The sequence below is a fragment of the Gorilla gorilla genome, chromosome 21, assembly GCF_029281585.2.
Source record: "Gorilla gorilla gorilla isolate KB3781 chromosome 21, NHGRI_mGorGor1-v2.1_pri, whole genome shotgun sequence".
NCBI classification, from domain to species: domain Eukaryota; kingdom Metazoa; phylum Chordata; class Mammalia; order Primates; family Hominidae; genus Gorilla; species Gorilla gorilla.
Window position 1 is genome coordinate 43,912,163 of NC_073245.2, and position 12,080 is coordinate 43,924,242.

At 46.8% G+C, this 12,080-nt stretch overlaps 1 protein-coding gene and 1 long non-coding RNA gene across 16 annotated transcripts in view; one reads left to right on the forward strand and one right to left on the reverse strand.

Moving 5' to 3' along the window:
* The window catches only part of BCL2L1 (BCL2 like 1), a 60,072-nt gene that overhangs the window by 12,618 nt on the left and 35,374 nt on the right, over positions 1-12,080 (reverse strand). The window lies entirely within an intron of this gene.
* Positions 2,680-9,879, forward strand: LOC134757780 (uncharacterized). Its single transcript, XR_010132273.1, has 3 exons — positions 2,680-2,818; positions 9,371-9,549; positions 9,773-9,879. It is a non-coding gene; the product is annotated as an uncharacterized lncRNA (long non-coding RNA).

Here is a 12,080-nt window from a genome sequence, read left to right on the forward strand (position 1 = left end):
ATCTCTAGGGCATTCTCTCCTTATGCACTTACGGAGAGCTCCCTCCTTCCTGGGTGGGACATTTCATCTTCGGACAGCCCAGTTGGAAAACTCTTCCCTGTCAGGGAGCTGATGCTCGTCTCCCTCTGTCTCCCTTGACTGGCTGGTCTTAGTTCTGCTCTCTCTCCGCTGCTGCTCTCCTGCTCTCCTCCAAGTATCAGTTGCCTCATTTGTGAAATGGAGGTGCTATCTGGATAAAGGCAATTAATTTCTACTTCTCTACCAAGTTGGGCTGCCAGAGCACAGACCAGGCAGAGAACCAATAAGTCTTGCAAACTAGATTAAGATATTTTGCTTTTGACCTCATCTGTAAAATGTGGATTAAAAAAATCCTTATTTAATTTTTTTTTTTTTTTTTTTTTTTGAGACAGAGTCTCGCTCTGTCGCCCAGGCTGGAGTGCAGTGGCACAATCTTGGCTCACTGCAACCTCTGCCTCCCACGTTCAAGTGATTCTTCTGCCTCAGCCTCCCAAGTAATTGGGACTACAGGCATGCACCACCATGCCTGGCTAATTTTTTTGTATTTTTAGTAGAGACTGGATTTCACCATGTTGGTCAGGCTGGTCTCAAACTCCTGACCTCAAATGATCCACCCACCTCGGCCCCCCAAAGTGCTGAGATTACAGGCGTGAGCCACTGCACCTGGTCCAAAATGTCCTTATTTCAAAAGAATACCATGAGGATTCAAATTAATACATGTAAAGGTCTTAGAACTGTGCATGGCACATAGTTAACTTTAAGTAAATGTCTGGTTTATTGTTCTTACTAGTAGACTATGGCTCAGCTTGTGTCTCGGAGCCTTCTCTATGGCCTACAAGGGCCTGCAGGGTTTTCTCAGCTTCACCTAGGGCCAGGCTGCTTCATTCCTCACATGCCATGTTCTGCTCAGACTCAGGACCTTTGCCCACACGGGTGCTTCTACCAAGCTCTGTCCCACTTATCTCTGAGGTCTTAATCCACAGGTCACTTTCTCAAGGAGCCTAGCTGCTCACTTCTTCCCCCATCTGACCATGGGCTCTGTCCCCTAGGCCTTGCCCAGTGCTGGGTCCAGAGAAGGTGCTGAAGAGTCTGGCTGAGTGTTGGACAGAGAGGAGGGAAGAGAAGAAAGGCCAGTTCCCACTCTCTTCATCCCTTTCCTCACTGCCTGGCAAAACTAGAAAGAGGCCCCAATATAGCAGGTGATTATGCAAGGTGTCCAGTATTCTCCAGACACTTTCTCTCAGGATAAGGAAAGGGGACAGGAAGCTTATGGGAAAGTTCTAGAAAAGGCATCTTTTGCACTGTGCTGAAGCAACAGGCAGGAATGGGGTAGCAATCTCCAAAAACTAGGACTTCTTTCTGAGGTCTTTGACCCCAAGTGCTCCATAGTCCAAAGCAGCTTCTCCTTCCTCCTCTCCGCCCAAAGCTATGGCGACTCCCTTGTCTGGTGCAGATCAGTGTGGGATGCTGTGGGGAAGAGAGTACTGGGCTGACAGTCAGTGGATGTGGATTTTGTTTCCCAGTTCCATCGCTGATTTGCAGGTGAGTCCTTTCCCCTGCCTGAGACTCTGGGAAAGTATGGGCCTTTCCCCAACTGTCAAATGAAGTGGAAATCATCTCAAAGGGCTCCGTCTAGGGCTGCAGCATAAGGAGAATGAAAGTAACTCATGCAGACAGATGAGTGACTACGGGATTCTCTCTCTCAGGGGTATCCAAAAGATCCAGTTAATTAGTGTGTAAATTGAGAAGCAACATTCTGAAGTAGGAGAACTTGTTGCCACAAAGGAGTCTGATCCTTCTCCACCTCAAAGCCTGCTGGGCATTGCTCTGAACCTGCAGGATTCCAAAGGAGGAGAGCAATAGGCACATCTATGACCAGGCAGACTCCTGGGCAAGGCTAGATCTTTCCACGCTCTAGCTCCTGTGGCCTCGACCTCTTCACCCCAGCACCGCCTCCAACTAGTCCAGACAAGTCCCAAGTATTTTCAGCCACCTTTATCTGATCGGAAATGTTTGGAATTCCACAGCAGAAGGCAACAGCTCTGGAGGATTTGGGGAAGGGAGCAAATCCCTGCAACACCCTTCCCTCCCCACTGTACAGATGAATGCTCACACCCCATGTAACCAAAAACTCAGGACTGAAGGCACCCACGGGGTTGCATTTCCTTCTATTCTGTGATGTGATGGAACTGGGAAACAAAACCCACATCCACTGACTGTCAGCCTCGTACTCTTCTCTGCAGCATCCAACATTGATATGTACCAGACAAGGGAGTGGGTTCCTTCTTGTTTTCTACCCTATTCATTTCTGCCCCAGTCCATTACGCCTTTAAGGTGCAGAACAGTAAGATGCCTGAGATGGTGAGAAGAGGGCTAGGGTACTTTGCCTGATGTCGAGGGAGGGGGCACCCAGAGGTGTGCTATTCACAGTCAATACCCAGAGCACTACCACCAGGAGGCCTGGAAGCAACTCACTGTCCCACTTGATGTGGCCTGTGGACCACCAGAAATTTCAGAGCGTCACAGAGATGTGTGGTTCGATCCTGAGCAGGTAAGAAACCGAGGCCCAGAGGAAGTGAAGGGACACCTCCAAGGCTTCATACAGGGACAGAGCAGAGTGTGGTCTCAGGCCTCCTTACCCTGGAGTGAGACAGTGTGGCTTCCAACCCTAGTTCTGTGACTACCTGGCTGCAGGACCTGGAGCAAGACACTTTCCCCCTCCAAGCCTGGTGTTCCGGCTGCAAAATGAAAACAGCTGTACCTACTTCACAGGCCTAGCAGCAGAGTTAAATGGTCCATGGTAAGTGTTCTGTAAATGTTAGCTGCTGCTGCTGCTGTTGTTATTATTATCGTTATTAATTGAGACGAAGTCTCACTCTGTCTCTGTCGCCCAGGCTGGAGTGCAGTGGTGTGATCTCTGCTCACTGCAACCTCTGCCTCCTGGGTTCAAGCGATTCTTGTGCCTCAGCCTCCTGAGTAGCTGGGATTATAGGCATGTGCCACCACACTAATTTTTGTATTTTTGCAGGCTAATTTTTGTATTTTTAGTGGAAACAGGGTTTCGCTATGTTGGCCAGGCTGGTCTCGTACTCCTGGCCTCAAGTGATCCGCCTGCCTCAGCCTCCCAAAGTGCTGGGATTATAGGCATGAGCCACTGCACCCAGCCTGTTTTTTTATAGCTAAAAAATCAGTGGCTCCATTTGTGCTTCTCATAGTGTCTCTCTTATTTGTAGCTATAAACAAACAAAAAGTAACAGCTAGTATATGCTGAACTAATATTTACTGTTTGAATTCTCAAAATCTTGCAAGTAGGTGCTGTTCCCATTTTACCAATGAGGAAACTAAAATTCAGCGAGGTGATGAGACTTTGCCTGAGGCCCCTGGTTACTAGTGAGGGCATTCAACTTCACAGCATGTTAAATTTACCAGTGCAACAGGATACATGAAGAGATTTTACTAAGACCTTCTTTCCTTCACCCTTTCACCTACCCAATATTTACTGAGAATCTGCTATTCTTAGGCCTTCGAAGTCAGAGATGACTTTAAGTACATGGAAGTAGCATTCCCCCCTGGTTCCCTGGGTGCCTCGAGGGGTGAGAAAGGGAAGAGTGTGCTGAGGCTACTCAGTGATGAACCCACTTTCCCCTAAGCCAGATCTGCAAGGACAGTACTTGCAGAGAGAGTTCCTCCCTGTCTGATCTTTATCTTGGAAACAAAAGTGATGCCACGTAGCTTTGGTGAAGCTATTAGATGAGTTTTCTAAGATGGGACATGACCTATTTGTAAGCCAGGCTGACCTATGGAGTTGTAGGAAGGCCCAGACAGGCTGCCTTGCCTAGCTTTGGACACTCAGTCATTCAACAAATCTTCATTAAGTGCCCACTAAGAGTCAGGCACTGTACTAAGCGCTGGGGATAAAGCAGTGACTAAATAGAATGAAAATTCGTACCTGTATGAGTTTATAATCAAATGGGAAGAGACAGGCAATAAACATGTCAGATGGTGATGCATTAAGAAAGAATAAATGTGAGAAAGGGGGTACAGAGAAACATGGAAGAAGGTAAGATTAGAATCCATGGTCAGGGACAACTTCTTAAGGAGGTGAATTTGATCAGAGACCTGAATGAAATGAGGGAACAGGCACTGCAAAGATCTGAGAAAGGGCTGTGGGAACAAGTGCAAAGGCCCAGAGGCAGGAACACGCTTGAGGTGCTCCAGGAACAGGAAAAATGCCAGTGTGGCTGAAGTCCAGTGAATGTGAGGAGACTGGTGGTGATGAGATCTGGAGGTAGCCAAGGGCCCGATTGTGTAGGGCCCGGTAGGCCATTTAAAGACTTGGGCTTGTCCTGGAAAAGCACTGTAGGGTTTTGAGCAGGGGAAGGACATGACCTGACCTTGGTGTTAAATAGCGTCCGTCTGGCTGCTGGGTGGAGATCTCCAGGGGTCTGGTGAGATAATCAGGAAAATATGACAGTGGCTTAGCCACAATGGTGCCAGGGAAGTTGGTGAGAAGCAGTCAGTTTCAGAATTTATTTTTTAAAGTAAGGCTGGGCCAGGTGCAGCAGCTCATGTCTACAATACCAGCACTTGGGAGGCCGAGGTGAGAGGACTGCTTGAGTCCAAAAGTTTCAGACCAGTCTGGGCAACATGGGAAAATCCTATTTTTACAAAAAAATGACACAAAGTAGCCGGGCGTGATGGCATGTTCCAGCTATTCCGGAGGCTGAGGTGGGAGGACTGCTGGAGCCCAGGAGGCTGAGGCTGCAGTGAGCCATGACTGCGCCACTGCACTTCAGCCTGGAAGACACAGAAAGATAATGTTCTTAATCAATCAATCAATCAAAAAAAGTAGAGCTGAAAGGATTTGCTGATGAATTAGATGTGGACTGTGGGAGTTGCCTGCCCTCTTGGCCCTGTTTCCCATCTATAAAAGGTGAGAGAAGAGGCCCTTGGGGATTTCTTTCCAGTTTGATAACTATGAGGACCTATATGAAGAGATAAAGCAACTATTTCTGCTGCTCTCATGGAAGCAAAATCATTTGCTCACCAGGCCTCAAAGTGTGGATGGCAATAAGATGAGGAAGGCAGAGATGGACAGAGACAGTGCAGCAAAGGGAGGGCAGGGCTCTGCCTAGGCTGTGGCTATTCCACTTTCAGCACACACATCACTGCCAGGCATATGCCAGGCCACAGAGTAGACAGGCTCCAGTGGGAGCGGGGGTTAGGGTAGCTTGCTTTATATTAGGAGAGAAGAAGCATCAGAGCTGCCGTTGTCCAGGGCCTACTAGGCAGAAGGTGCTCAGTGACTGACTGACTGAGTGAATGAATGAATAAATAAATAAGGTAATGCCAGAAGGCCAGTATATGTGCAAGAACTTCCCAAGTCCTTCCAAATTAACAGGAGGTAGGCCTGGTCCAAAGGATTGCTCTCCTGTCACTTTATCTGCTTATTCTAGGCTGAGCTTCAAGTTCTTGTTCTCTGTGAATGGGAGACTATGTGGTCTGAATCACTGAAGCAGGATTTTAGAGCTGGAAGGCAGCACAGACACATTTGGTCCACTCTATCCACAATTTCAGCCATCACTGCTTTGACCTTATATGTGATTCTGTTATTATTTACTTAACATTTTTCTTTTCAAGACAGGGTCTCACTCTGTTGCCCAGGCTAGAGTGCAATCGTGTGATCAAGGCTCACTGAGGCCTCAACCTCCCAGGCTCAAGCAATCCTCCTGCCTCAGCCTCCCGACTAGGTGGGACTATAGGTGTGCATCACCATGCCTGGCTTATTTTTTTTTCTTTTTCTTTTTTTGTAGAGATAAGGTCTCACTATGTTGCCCAGTCTGGTCCTGAACTACTGAGCTCAAGCTATTCTCTCGCCTTGGCCCCCCAAAGTGCTGGGATTATAGCTGTGAGCCACTGTGCCTGGCCTACTTAACATTATTCTATCAATTTACTTACTTTTTATAAATTTAAATACATGTACTGAAAATTCTCAATTTCTTCCCCAAACTTGTTCTTTCTGCATCTTTCTCATCCTTAAATCCCCTCTAGCACTCATCTGTCAATATATCCTGATGGATCTGTATTCCAAATTTATCTAGAGTCCCACCACTTCCCACCACCTCCACTGCTATTATTTGGTCCAAGCCAGTATCATTTCTTGCCTGCATTGTCCTAACAGCCTCCTTACTGGTCTCCCAGCTTCTTGGTTCCTTCACCACATGGCAGCCAGAGGGGTCAGCTAAGTCAGTTTCCTGTCTGCTCAAAACCCTCCACTGCCTTCCCATCTCACCCAGAGGAAGAACCAAAATGTCTCACCACTGCTCACACAAACTTTCCTTTCCAATCACTTCTCCTCTACTTACTCTGTTCTAGCCACACTGATCTCCCGTGCTCTTCCTCAAACATGCCAGGCACACCATTCCCACCCTTTGGCCTCTGCACTTGTTCCTTATGTCTGGAATGTTCTTTCCATAGACTGTTACATGGTTTCCTTCCTCAGACAGATCATGCAGATCTCTGCTCATATGCCTGCTCCTCAGAGGCCTTCCTTAATTATCCTTTATTAAAAAGGCAAACACATACCAAAAGCTGCCTACCACCGGCCACCTAATCACTCTCTGTCCTCTTAGAATGTAAACTTCATGATGGCCCAGCGCAGTGGCTCACGCCTGTAATCCCAGCACTCTGGGAGAACGAGGCAGGTGGATCACCTGAGATCAGGAGTTCAAGACCAGCTTGGCCAACATAGTGAAACCCCGTCTCTACTAAAAATACAAAAATTAGCTGGGTGTGGTGGTGGGCACCTGTAATCCCAGCTACTCAGGAGGCTGAGGCAAAAGAATCGCTTGAACCCGGGAGTCAGAGGTTGCAGTGAGCCGAGGCTGCGCCATTGCACTCCAGCCTGGGCAACAAGAGTGAAACTCCATCTCAAAAAAAAAGAGAATGTGAACTTCATGAAGGCAGGTATCCCCAGTAGCTAGAATAGTGGTTGGCAGATAGCACTTAGCAAATATTTGCTAAATAAATAAATGCAATGAAAAGGCAACTTATTATTCTTCCTATAAAGAGTATCATTTGCCCCAGATGGAAATCAACATAAAATACACTGACTATTAAAACAGAAAATGTCCATCTGCATATCACCTCTAAGTTACCTTGAAGATCCTGGTCTAACACCTTTACAGAGGAGATATTTGAGACCCAGGGCAGAGTCAGCCAGCTGACCGGAAGCCAGTCCAGAATGGCCCACAGGTACCCCCCAACATGCCTTGGAACCACAGCCCTGTCCCCCAGGGTGTGGACAAAGAGACTGAATCTCAGGAAAGGTACAGCTAGGTTGGACCAAAAGAACCTATCTGAGGGGCCAGAAAAGCCCTCCCTAGCAAGGCATAGAGCTAGCAGTTTTCCTGAAGAGAACAAAGGCCAAAGAGGCATGAGCGTGCCAGGCTGGGAGAGCCTCATGGGGCTGCACCGTGGGCGACAGGCACATACAAACCTATAAGTGAGGTCCACAGAGACCAGACAGCTGAGAGCAGAAATGAAAACAGGATAGGTCCCAAAGGGTGGCAGCTTCAATCCCGTAAACACCAGACAGGCGTGGGGTTCAGGTGTAGATCTGGGGACCCAGCTGAGCCCAAGGGAAGGATGGGACCTCCCCAGTCTCCTCCGTCAGTGATGATTACTCTAAGGTGAGCTGAGCAGAAGCACCACCAATCCAGCTATAGTCACACCAGACATCAGACATTAAGGAGGGAAGAGCCAGATCCACCCTTCTCATCTCCACATTCTGGATGGTCTGTATCCTCCCAAACCCACTCCACCCATATGAGCCCTTGGGGATCCAAACCCTATTAAGAAGGGACCATCCATTTCCCATCTTTGAGGGGCTTAGTGAACACGGCTACAGGTGCAGGGGTGAAGCTAGAGATGTTGTAACTGCCAAGCCAGCAATGCCTGACCTACATCTCCACGGTTGGTTGCATACAAAGAAAAATACCAGGGATTTCCGTTGGTGTTCACCACATGCAGCTGCCAAGGGAAGGCTGGGCCTTCTGAAGGCCTGTTGTGAATAGGGCAAGACAAGTGATAAGCTTGCTGGGATAGGCAAGAAGGCTGGCCTCTAAATTTACTGGCTCTGGGGACCTCCCTAGATTTAAGAGACTCTATATAATTTTTACTTGCTTTCTACCAAGGTCCTCCATTAAAGCTTTGTTTTTCTTCTTCTAGTATATTTTTATTAAGAATTGAGAAAGACAGCCAGGCGTGGTGGCTCACGCCTGTAATCCCACTTTGGGAGGCCGAGGTGGGTGGATCACGAAGTCAGGAGATCAAGACCATCCTGGCTAACACGGTGAAACCCCGTCTACTAAAAATACAAAAAATTAGCCAGGCGTGGTGGCGGGTGTCTGTAGTCCCAGCTACTCGGGAGGCTTAGGCAGGAGAATGGCGTGAACCCGGGAGGCGGAGCTTGCAGTGAGCTGAGATCGTGCCACTGCACTCCAGCCTGGGTGACAGAGCAAGACTCCATCTCAAAAAAAAAAAAAAAAAAAAAAAAAAAGAATTGAGAAAGAGAGAAAAAGAAGATTCTATTTGGAAAAAAGTTCCCCAAACTAAACGGCTGTTCTTATTGTAAACCACTGGTATTTTCAGTGAGGCTCTAGTTCCGCACAGAAAAAAAGGCAATTTGAAAGTTCCACATGGTCAGGTTCAAGAAACGTGAGCTTACTCCTGCTTTGTGGTGCCTCTATTTGGCTATGGTCCTGTCAATTAAGCACCACGGGCCTCAATTTTCTCATCTGACAAGTATGGAGGATGGATCAGATGATCTCTAAGGCTTTCTCTCCAGTTCCAAAGCACTAAGATCCTATCTCCGGGCCTTTTTTTTCCCCCTCAAGGGAGCAGTGGAGTGTAAGGGAAAAGTAAGCTTTCTTGGCAGACAAAAGACTGAGTTCTAACTCAGCAATGCCATTTATTAACTTACTGTGTAACAATGGCAACTCACTTCCCCTCTGGGGGCACCTCATTTTCTTCATATATAAACCAAAGACCCAAAAGTGCAGTGAACAGGTACTCTAGGAGGCCTTTAGCATTATTATTATGCCTCCCTTACATTGTTCACCCATTAGCATATCCTGGCCTCCCAAAGAACCTGTTCTTTACTTGACATTGCTCTGACTTGCAAACCCCTGTCCTTGAAAATTAACAGGTTCCAAGAGCTATGCCATAGGAGCCCAAATAGCCTCTGGGTCCCCAACCCCCTTCTGATGTCAATAAAAAGATCACTGCTATTTATTCAATGTTTTGTATATGCCAGGCCCTCATGTGTGTTTAAAATTCTTATTTTATGAAGACATGGACGGTCACAAAGGTGAATTCACTTGCTCAAGATCCAACACACACAAAATGGAAGTGGTTCAAACCCAGGTGTGTCTGACTGCAGAGCCTGTGTTCTTCCCAGTAGAGATGTGGATGCAGCACAACTGGTAGAAAGGACCTGAGACTTAGTCAGAAGACCTCAGTTCACCCAAGGTAAGAGGAAAACCCTATTTACCTCCTCCTAGCATTGTCAGAGGTTCAATGAGATAATGTGTGAACACAAGGAAGCACTAGACAAACTTCAGTTAATGATCCTACGCTATTATTTTATGACTCCAGCCTGGGTTTCACCACATTTGCAAAGAGAGTGGAAGTAGCAAGCTGTAATATCTTAGAGATGTTACAGCCCCACTTCTCTGTTTTGTGTCCTACTCAGGCTTTCTTTTCTTCACATCTGGTCCATCCTTCTAGATTCCTGTTACTTGGACCCTCCAGACCACCCAGCATGATACCCACAGTGTTCTCCCTGAAAGGCCACGGAACGGAGGGAGTAAGGGGTAAATGGAAACCACAAGTCTTCTCTAAAACAGTGTGAAGTAGATAATCCAGACTTACCTTCCAGAAAGGGCCTCAAGCAATAAGAAAAAATAAAAAAAGGCAGAGAGAGCCAAGGGAAGCCCATGGAGACCATAGTTAAGTGAGGGCTTTTGAGTCCAATATATTGGACTTGTATTCTGTCTTTATTAGCATTCAACCTTAGGACTATAATTTAACTTACTTTACACTCAGTTTTCTAATCTGGACAATGAGGACAATAACATGTTTCCCAAGAAGGATTATTGTGAAGATTAAAAATACTACACTGGCCGAGGGTGGTGGCTCACACCTGTAATCCCAGAACTTTGGGAGGTCCAGGAGGGAGGATCATATGAAGTCAGGAGTTTGAGACCAACCTGGTCAAGACAAGACCTCCATCTCTACAAAAACAAAACAAAACAAAACAAACTACACTGTACCTTACAGCATCTTGCACATGGCAGGCACTCAATAAATAGCAGCAACTATACTGTCATTAGTAAATTAAGCACAGATGGGTCATCCCTAAAGGACCCTCTGATGGCCAACAGATGCACACTGAGAACCAGTGACTTGAGGCTCTCTATAGCAAGTGAAGCTCCAAACGGAGAAAATTCTCGGTCGGGCGCGGTGGCTCACGCCTGTAATCCCAGCACTTTGGGAGGCCGACACAGGAGGATAACGAGGTCAGGAGATCGAGACCATTCTGGCAAACACGGTGAAACCCCTTCTCTACTAAAAATACAAAAAAAATTAGCTGGGTGTGGTGGCATGCGCCTGTAATCCCAGCTACTCAGGAGGCTGAGGCAGGAGAATCGCTTGAACCCGGGAGTCGGAGGTTGCAGTGAGCCAAGATTGCCACTCCACTCCTCCAGCTTGGCGACAGAAAGAGACTCTGTCTCAAAAAAAAAAAAAAAAAAAAAAGAAAATTCTCAAACTCTTTCCCTGGGAGGGAGGCAGGCAGCTCAGTGTAGACCAGAGGCCTCTGATCAGACATATGTGGGTTCCTCACAGCTTCCAGGCTGGCTGTTTGGTGGCCAGTTACCCTCTCTGAGCCTGATTCCTTATCTGTATTAGACAATAAGACCATATGTTCTTCCTCCTGAGAGGCAGGTAAGGGTGTACTGTAAGAGCACAGGCGTCAGAGGATTGAAACCTGGGCTTAATCCTAGCTCTGCCACTTAATAGCTGGACCATGACCATGGCACCCTATTTAACCCTTCTGAGCTTCACTTATCTCATCTAAAAGCCTTCCTCTTTGAGTAGTTATGAGGATTATCAGATAATGTGCTGGTGCCTGGCAAATAGTAACAATTTCACTTGATACATGAAAGTGTTTATCTTATATCCAGGGCCAGGTACAGGAAGGCACTCAAGAAATGTGCTGATGGCCGGCGCGGTGGCTCACACCTGTAAATCCCAGCAATTTGATAGGCTGAGGTGGGTGGATCACCTGAGGTCTGGAGTTTGAGACCAGCCTGGCGAACATAGCAAAACCCTGTCTCTACTACAAATACAAAAATTAGCCCAGCAAGGTGGTGGGCACCTGTAGTCCCAGCTACTTGGGAGGCTGAGGCAGAAGAATTGCTTAAACCCAGGAGGTGGAGGTTGCAGTGAGCCAAGATCGTGCCATTGCATTCCAGCCTGGGTGACAGAGCAAGACTCTGTCTCCAGAAAAAAAAAAAAAAAGAAAGAAAAGAAAAAGAAAAGAAAAGAAAAGAAAGAAAAAGAAAAAGATATGTGCTGAACCAAACTCTCCACTTGGGTGGAAGGGTGTTAAGAAAAAAGATTCTCCTGTAAACTGGTACCCACTGCTGTGGGCCCAGGCTAACTATCCCTATTAAAATCTCAAGTACACATAACCTTGGCCCCAGTAATTCCACTTTTAGGGATTCATCCCCCCCCAGATATACTGTATTCATATATGGGCCAAATGACAAATATACAGGGCTATTCATTGAGTGTCACTATTATAACTGCAAAAGACTGGAAGAAAAAGTGTCTACCAATGGGAACTGGTTAAAGTATAGAATAGTGCCCTGTGTAGAATACTATGCAGCATTAAAAAGACTGAGAAAGCTTTTATGTACTGACACAGAAAGATCTTAAGAGATACAACTTTGATATTTGCATCCTATGACAACAAAATAACACCACTACTGTGTAAT